The sequence below is a fragment of the Callorhinus ursinus genome, unplaced genomic scaffold (assembly GCF_003265705.2).
Source record: "Callorhinus ursinus isolate GAN/ISIS: 27379988/994484 unplaced genomic scaffold, GSC_fseal_2.0 scaffold70, whole genome shotgun sequence".
Classification (NCBI taxonomy): Eukaryota; Metazoa; Chordata; class Mammalia; order Carnivora; family Otariidae; genus Callorhinus; species Callorhinus ursinus.
Window position 1 is genome coordinate 981354 of NW_027397132.1, and position 8036 is coordinate 989389.

Here is an 8036-nt window from a genome sequence, read left to right on the forward strand (position 1 = left end):
CCCATGGCAAACTCACCACCTCGCAGGAGACCTTAAGGACAGAGCAAGGATGTCTGTCACCAGCCTCCTTTCTCCACCCGGAAACGACTCTCAGTTCTTCTCAAATGGGATACCTCTCAAGGCAAGGCTGAAAATTACTTCCCAGCCCTTAACTTCGTGAAGCTTTTAGACTTCCTTGGTTTAATGAATTTATGTGGAAATCTGGCCCTCCAAATCTGTGCCTCCTCCTAAAAATAGTAATTCCGATCTCAGTGTGTTTTTCACAACATCGCCCCTTTGACACTAGTGGTATTCCAAGCTTCACGAATTCCTTTAGTAACATGACATTCAACAGTGAGGTGGTATGTGTGGCACCCACCACCAGGCCTGACACAAAATAAGCTCTGGAAAAATATTTCTTGGTAGAAAAAAAAGTGAAAGAAGATAGCGTGTTCTCTCGGCTTTGCAGTTACTGCAAGGCACTTCTAACCACCTGGAGTTAGCACAGATTCCACAGGCTTAAGGGCAGGACCCTGGATAAGACCGCTCCCGCGTCAGCCACTGGGCACAGGCTCAGGGATCCCCAGGCCACCCGCAATTCTGACCAACTGGCCACAAATCTGGGGGCAGGGCGGTTCGTGACCCCCATCAGTGTCAATGATTTGCTAGAATAACTCACAGAGCTCAGGTAAGTGCTGTACTTCTGATTACAGTTTTATTATAAAGGATGCAGATCAGGACCTGTCAGATGAAGAGCCACATAGGGTGAGGTCTGGGAGGGACTTGAATACACTGCTTCCGGGCCCTCTCCCCGTCGAACCTGGGCACGTCACCCTCTGGCACACCTATGGAAGCTTCATCCGACCTTGGGGCTGGCATGAACTGGGTTCCTGATACATCTGGTTCATAGATGGCCGCTTTTGCAACTGTGTTCTCACATGGCCGAAGGGGTGAGGGAGCTCTGTGGGGTCTCTTTTATAAGGACACTATCACACTGAGAATCAGGATCTCAACATATGAACTGGGGAGGGGATGTGCCCACAAACATTCAGACCATAGCAGGCTGATATCCCCTGGCTGGAGGCCCCAACCTGCTAACCACGTGGTTGGTCTCTCTGGTGTGGCCAGCCCCCATCCTGAGTCATTTCATTAACATAAACCCAGGTGTCATCCCAGGAGGCCACCATGACTAACACACACTCCTATCGACTCTGAAAATTCCAAGAACTTAGAAGCTCCCTTCCTGGAGCCGGGAACAAAGGCCAGTCAGATTCTTTATTATACAATAGCTCAGATACTGAGTGATTATGCAAGCAAAGGGGCTGCAACCTAACACAACACCTAGTTCTCAGATTCTGAGGGTAACCCTCTAAATGTAATCTGCGTTCATCCCAAGGCTCCAGGTGGCATCACCTTTACAGAAACACACCCATGACATTAAACTATCAAAAGATATTCCAATCTTCGTGCTGTGGTTCTCAGAGACTCTCGCCCACTGATGCTCTTCGTGTGCCTTTCCCATCTTCTGGTATTTGCAATCCCTCATCCCTGACAGCCACCCCAGAGCTCCCAACATTTCCTCCCCTGCCTCAGGAAACAAGCTGAGCTGCCAAGGACCATGCCTCCGATTTCATGAATGGAAAGAGGCGCTTTCCAGATGGTGATGTCGATTTAACGTTACGTGTCAATTTGACCGGCCACGGATTTAAACATGATTTCTGGCTGTATCCGTGACGGTGTTTCTGGATGAGATCAGCATTTGAAGGTGTGGATGCAGGAAAGTAGGTGGCCCTCCCCAGTGTAGAGTGGGCCTCATCAGATCCATTGAGGGCCTCAACAGAACAGAAGACAGAGGAAAGAGGAATTGGCTACTTTTTTCCCGACTCACTGCATGAGCTGGAATATCTCCACCATCAGCTTTTCTGGGCCTCCAGCGTGTAGATGGCAAATAGCAGGACTTCTCAACTTCCATAATCACGTAAGCCAATTCCTCATTATATAGATCTCCTCTGATATACATTGGATAGATAGATAGTTTGATAGGTAGACAGATAGATGGTATGTTGATAGAGAGAGAGAGAGAGATGCACAGATACATAGATAGATCGATCCTATCGGTTCTGTTGTTCCGGTGAACCTTGACTGTAGACAAGCCTAACTTGGGTTTAAAGAAGACATCTGGTCCTGTCTCCTCTCTCCTCTGGTTGATTATAGCAATTTGTGTTTGCACGGGGATCTGGAAGTCAAGGTGAGAAGCTCATTCAGTGTGAGCTTTACAACACCCTTGGACAATCCATAAAGCGAATACTACTGTCTTCTGCTGTTACAGAGTGAAAACTTGTAGCTCAGCACACTATGACCTGCCAGAAATCACACAGCCAGTAGGCGAGCCCACCTTCAGCCTGGGTCTTCTGATGCTAAGACCAGGGCATTTCCAGAACACCATGCTGAGACTTCACAAGGCAAACCCTGACCCAGAAACACCACAGGATCCTCAGTAATTCAAATAAAGGTACAACCATATTCATCCTACTCTCTTTACCAAAATAGACATTCTACAGAATTGTTTCAGTATGATTTTTGTTTGTTTGTTTGTTTCAGTATGATTTGAAAGTTTGAACCACAGGGTCTTTTGAAGAGCGTTCAACTGATAAGAACCAGACACACCCACCTCCCCTGGCCACTCACCGGTTCCCTGTGCCCTCAATTTCGGGAGAATTTAGTTTGAACACCCATTTCTAACCAGCTGTGTTTCCTGCATTTCTGAGCAATCCAGGTACCCACTACTTGTAGCCAAGAGGATATCATTGTGTCTGCCTGGCTTGGTCATAAACTGCAGCCCTCAGACAGGAGAAGATGCTTCCAGACATTTCCCGGTCATTCTCCTCCATACCTCACCTCACCTGAAAACAGACGCAGTGAAGGGCACCTTTTCCTGCCCAGAGGTCTCCTCACAGAAGTCTCCCGAAACATTTCTTTTACAACACGTTTTTGCCTTCCAAAGGGGTCAACACACAGCTCTGGTCTGGGAAGCCGTGGTGCAGAGAAGTATAGCAAGTCGGATCCAATCTCAAACCACTCCCTGGGTAATCCTGGCCACGTGATAGGTCTCGCTGAGCTGTGTCCGCGCCCACAAGTTTGGGGGGGGTGGGACTCCCCTGCTCCAGCCCAGCCTGCAGGTGCTGTCAGAGCCCCCCACCTGGTCGGTAAAGTAAAGGGCTTGTGTGCAACAGCTGGCATCTCTGGGTGATCTCTTCCCACTTTTTGCTTTTCTTCAAGAAGCCTCCCTTGAGGCAGATTCCATGCCCCGCCCACCCCCAGAAAAACAGCCTGCAGTGCCCCTGACAATCCTAGAAGCCCCGGGTCCCGATGGGGTGAGGGCCAGCACCTGCCCGACCACATCAGAGACAGCCACCCCTCCCAGCCCCAGCTCAGGCCAGGGCTGACAAAGAAACTACGGCCCTTGCTCCTTCCTCTTCATGGTGGCTGAGGAAGCACTGTGAGCCAGTCCCCGGTCACACCAGGTTTCCAGCGATCCTACGAGCCATACTGCTATGCTTAACTTCCAGACAGAAGAGGAGAAATCAATGACGTTTTTCCTCTCCTCCCTAGCTCCCCACTCCCTGCCCCGAGCTGGGCATTCTGAGCAGAATGCAGACCCCTTCGGATGCCCAGCTGGGATCAACTTGGCAGAGCCACACAGAAGGTAAGAAACAAATAACTCGGAAGCTAGTTTTGCACAACCGGGTCCATTTCTCCTCCAAGAAATTTCACACCTTGACACAAATGAGCAGATTTTAAGAAAGAGGCATTCAAGGTTAGGTCGCATTTTCAACTGTGGAGGGGGACATGAAAAAGCACCTTCTTCTCTGTGGGCAGTGGCCCCCTGGGATACGTGAAAGGGAGTCCCTTCCCCGCAAAAGGTGTCCCTCCCGTGACATTCCAACCTCAAGTTGGCTTATCTCAAAAGGACTCATTTGGAGGTAGGTCAGTGAGAATGACACCTGTAGCTGCCAGTTAGCTGGCATTGCCAGGCATACAGTGGGTGCCCAATAAATGTTGGATGGATGAATGGATGGGTGAATTCAATGCCCTCATCAAAGCCAATGCTCATTAAAGCTTTTCCATAATGATCTAGGTATGGAAGAGCGGTTTATGGAAAGGCAAGAACCCAATTTGCAAACCCTCCTGTTGGCTTCACAATAATTTATGCTCATCTGCGTCTAATAAAATATGGAAGCAATTTTACAGGAACATTTTGTGCTTTAGCGATTCATTTAACTATTTCCTCTAGGGGGCAAGTCATATATTCTCCTCCAGATGTGTGGGGAGTTCTGTGAATAAATCTGCAAATATCAAGATGAGATGCTCACCCCACCCCCACCCACGGGAGCCTGAGTCTAACTAAAGGAAGCATAAAAGTGGAGACCAACAGGAGTCCTTCTGGCCTCCATTCCTCCCCATGGCGTCCAGGCCCAAAGGGCCCCGGGCCCATCCCCTGCTGAGGTGACCGGAAACTGCTACAGGAGCTGAGTGCCCAGGTCACTTTCCTCAAAGAACTTTCCTCTGTCAAGTCCACACCCCTCACTCGCAGGGCTTTGGAGAGATGAGCTGTTCTCCACCCCATCAACTCCCAACTCGAGGACACTAGGAAGGATGCTCAGGTGCCACAGTGGACACCACCATCCCTTCACACACCATGCATGGCCCCTTCACTAGGCTGCATCCCCTGTGTGAGCTGCCCCCAAGCCCCTTGCAGACTTAAGAACTTATGAATGCAAATGAGTAACACCTGCCTGGAGCCGCCTATCACTCCGTTCACATCCTGATTTTCCGGGGCACCAATTTTTTTAATTAAACTTTTAATTTTGAGATAATTGGAGATTCACATGCAGTTGTAAGAAATAATATGGAGAGATCCCATATGCCCTTTGTTCCGTTCTCCCCTCCTTGCTGCCTTATAGTAAATATCTTGCAAAACTGTAATATGGCTCTGAGTTACCAACTTTCAAAAATGTAACATTGCACGCCTATTTCCTAGTGTAAGACAGGAAGTATATTTTCACCAGGTTGAGACTCCTGACCCAACCTCCTCCCAACGCAAAGCCTGCTTGATATGACCATCCAGTATTTCCCATTTTGATAAAGGACATTCCCTCCCCAAGAAAAAAATTCAGATTTTTCTCTCTCTTCCTTGCGTTCCCCGACTCAAATCCAAAATAGCAACCAGTCTTTGCGTGTCCAGGCCAGAAAGTCCCGAATCCACCCACTCGCCACTCTCTCTACCACAATGAGCTTGCCATTAGCCATTGTCGGTGCTCTTGAGCAAAACCAGCTACAGAACTTGCAAGGCCCAGTGAAAAATGAACACACGGAGCCCCTTGTTGGAAAATTATTAAGAATTCCAATATGGTGGCAGCATCACATTAAACCCAGCACTTGGCCATTCTCAGTGCAGGGCCCTGTGGACCATACAGGTCCCACAGCCATGGAGCCCACGCTGCCCTTCAAACTGTGACCACCGGGAGCCCTAGGGCGTGTCAGTTAGGACCCGTTAGAGGATCGAGGCTTCTGTTGTTTGATGTGGGGCAGGAGTAGGGAGAGCTCAAGGAAGCAAGGTTTGCTCTGGATTGGATGCTATCAGATACCAGAGGTGAGGCTGTGACTGGGCGTCTTAATAATTCTTACCTGGAAGGTGACAAGGACAGAGCAAACTATAGCTGATGTTGATTTAAAAAAAAAAAAAAAAAGGTCACATTAGCCAGGATGGAGGATGTCTGGTTAATTTTGTGGTTTGGACCACGTCCATACCTTGTGTGTTCAAACATGATTTCGGAGAGGTCTTGTTGCTCTCTTGATCCATCATGGACACCGTGGCCTTGTCTGATGTTGGGATCTGTGGCATTGTTCGTGTCCAAGAGGAGAACATCTTTTCTCTTTCTCCCCACGATCTCTGGCACCCCTGCCTGCCGCAGAACCTCCCCAACTTGCTGTTGGTCCAGTCTCCACACGGCAGCCAGCGTGATGCTGCTAAATCACAAGCCACTTCTTAAACTAAAAGTGGCCTCCATAGCGCGTTGAATTGTGTCCCCCAAAAAGAGATGTCCAAGTCCTAAGCCCAGATGCCTGTGAGTGTGACCTTATTCAGAAACAGGGTCTTTGCAGATATAATTAAGTGAAGGATCTCAAGATGCTATCTATTGCATCTAGGGTGGGCCCTAACTCTGGTGGCCGGTGTCCTCGTTAAGAAGAGAAACACAGAGACACGCGCCCAGAGGACCGTGTGAAGGCAGAGACGGAGACTGAAGAGGAGCCAGGGAAAAGCTGGGGCCACCCGAAGCTGGAAGAGGTGAGGAAGGGTCCTCTAGAGGCTCTGGAGGGACCGTGGCTGATTTCAGACGTGTGACCCCCAGACCTCTGAGAGCGCACACTTCTGCTTTAAGTCACCAAGTTTGTGGCACTTTGTGATTGCAGCCCTGGGAGATGAATATTGTCTCTCCCTGCAGTTAGGAAAGAATCCGTTCCTTCCTTCCTTCCTGGGGCCTGCTGGGCCCCGCGGCACCTGGGCCTGCTTCTCCCCTTCCCCTTCCCACCCCCCGCCACGCCTGTCTTCCTTTCCCTGCCACACACCAGCCCTTTGCACATGCTGTTCCCACTGCCTGGATTCCACTCCTTTGCTCTTCCCGTGGCTGATCCTTGTCATTACTTAGGTCTCCATGCAGATAACCATCCCCTGGAAGACCTTCCTTCATGTGCCTGGTTAAAATGACACCCCACCCCACCCCCCCCCCCCCACACCCACCTCCCCCAAACCCTCTATCCTGTTGCCAGTTTAATCTTCCTCGCAACACTGCAATTATATCATTTCTTTGTTCACGTGCTTCTAGTTTGTCTTCACCCTCCACGTGAAGGCTCCATGGGGTCAGGAGCATCCTTGCATTCTCAGCACCCAGAACAGCTTATTTTTATCGAACAACCCTTGTTTTCTGTATGCCAGGCGACCAGCCAGATGCTTTATGAATACCACCGCGTTTAACCTTCATGAATAAGACAGTTTACAGATGCGCAAACCAAGGCACAGAGAGGGTAAGTCATTGTCCACAGTCACCCAGCTTGTAAGTGGTAGAGGCAGGCTTGGAACCCAGGCAGCCTGTCCCAGAGTCTTCAACACTCTGCTTGACACCCTGAAGACTTTAGTGAATGTCTACCGTGTGAATGAACGTCCCTTCAAGACTGGACACTAGACGGGGCGCCTGGGTCACTCAGTTGAAGCGTCTGCCTTCGGCTCAGGTCCTGATCCCAGGGTCCTGGGATCGAGCCTCACATCGGGCTCCCTGCTCAGCGGGGAGTCTGCTTCTCCCTCTGCCTCTGCCCCTCCCTCTGCTTGTGGGCTCTCTCTCTTAAATAAATAAATAATAATAATAAAATCTTAAAAAAAAAAAAAAACCACCGGGCACTAGCCCTTTGCAGGAACCTATCAGGTGGGAAGGCAAAGGACCCAGGAAATTTCTCCTTTACCTGTGCCTCATCCACTGAGCCAACCCACTATTCCCTCCAAGGCTCAGGGGACAAGTGAGGGAGAAAAGAGCACCATGGTGGAGGGTTCTAGAACAGCACCTCCGCGCTCCCTGGATGCCTGATCTGCGGATTCTGCCTCCCACCGAGCAAACGCACCGCACAAGCCGGCACCCAGGCACCCAGGGGGCTTCTGCAGCCTGGGCCATAGCCCACTTTCCTCCAGCCACAGTCCGGGCAGGGGGAGGGGGGCTGCCCCGGGGGAAGGAGGAGGAGACTTTTTCTCCATGTGCTGGCACTTCCTGGCATGTTTTATGTAATATTAGCATGTGTTGCATTGGTAAACAATCCCCAGGAAGCAGAAATGAAGTGGGTGGATCAAGAAATAAATTTTTTAAAAAGGAGGAAGAGCCGTAAGAGGGAAGCCTAACCAGAAATGGGAATGTGAGCTTTGCCTGGGAAGAAATTATAGGTGGGCCAGGTTGGAAACGAGTGAGCAAGGAAGCCCGAGAGAAGAAAATAAAGCTTTCACAGCAAGCAAG

General features: G+C 50.0%; 1 long non-coding RNA gene across 1 annotated transcript; it reads left to right on the top strand.

Annotated features, from left to right (window-relative positions):
• The first annotated feature begins 1441 nt into the window (after positions 1 to 1441).
• On the top strand, positions 1442 to 3686 carry LOC141371377 (uncharacterized). Its single transcript, XR_012376313.1, has 3 exons — positions 1442 to 1957; positions 2309 to 2491; positions 3592 to 3686. It is a non-coding gene; the product is annotated as an uncharacterized lncRNA (long non-coding RNA).
• Positions 3687 to 8036: the final 4350 nt, after the last annotated feature.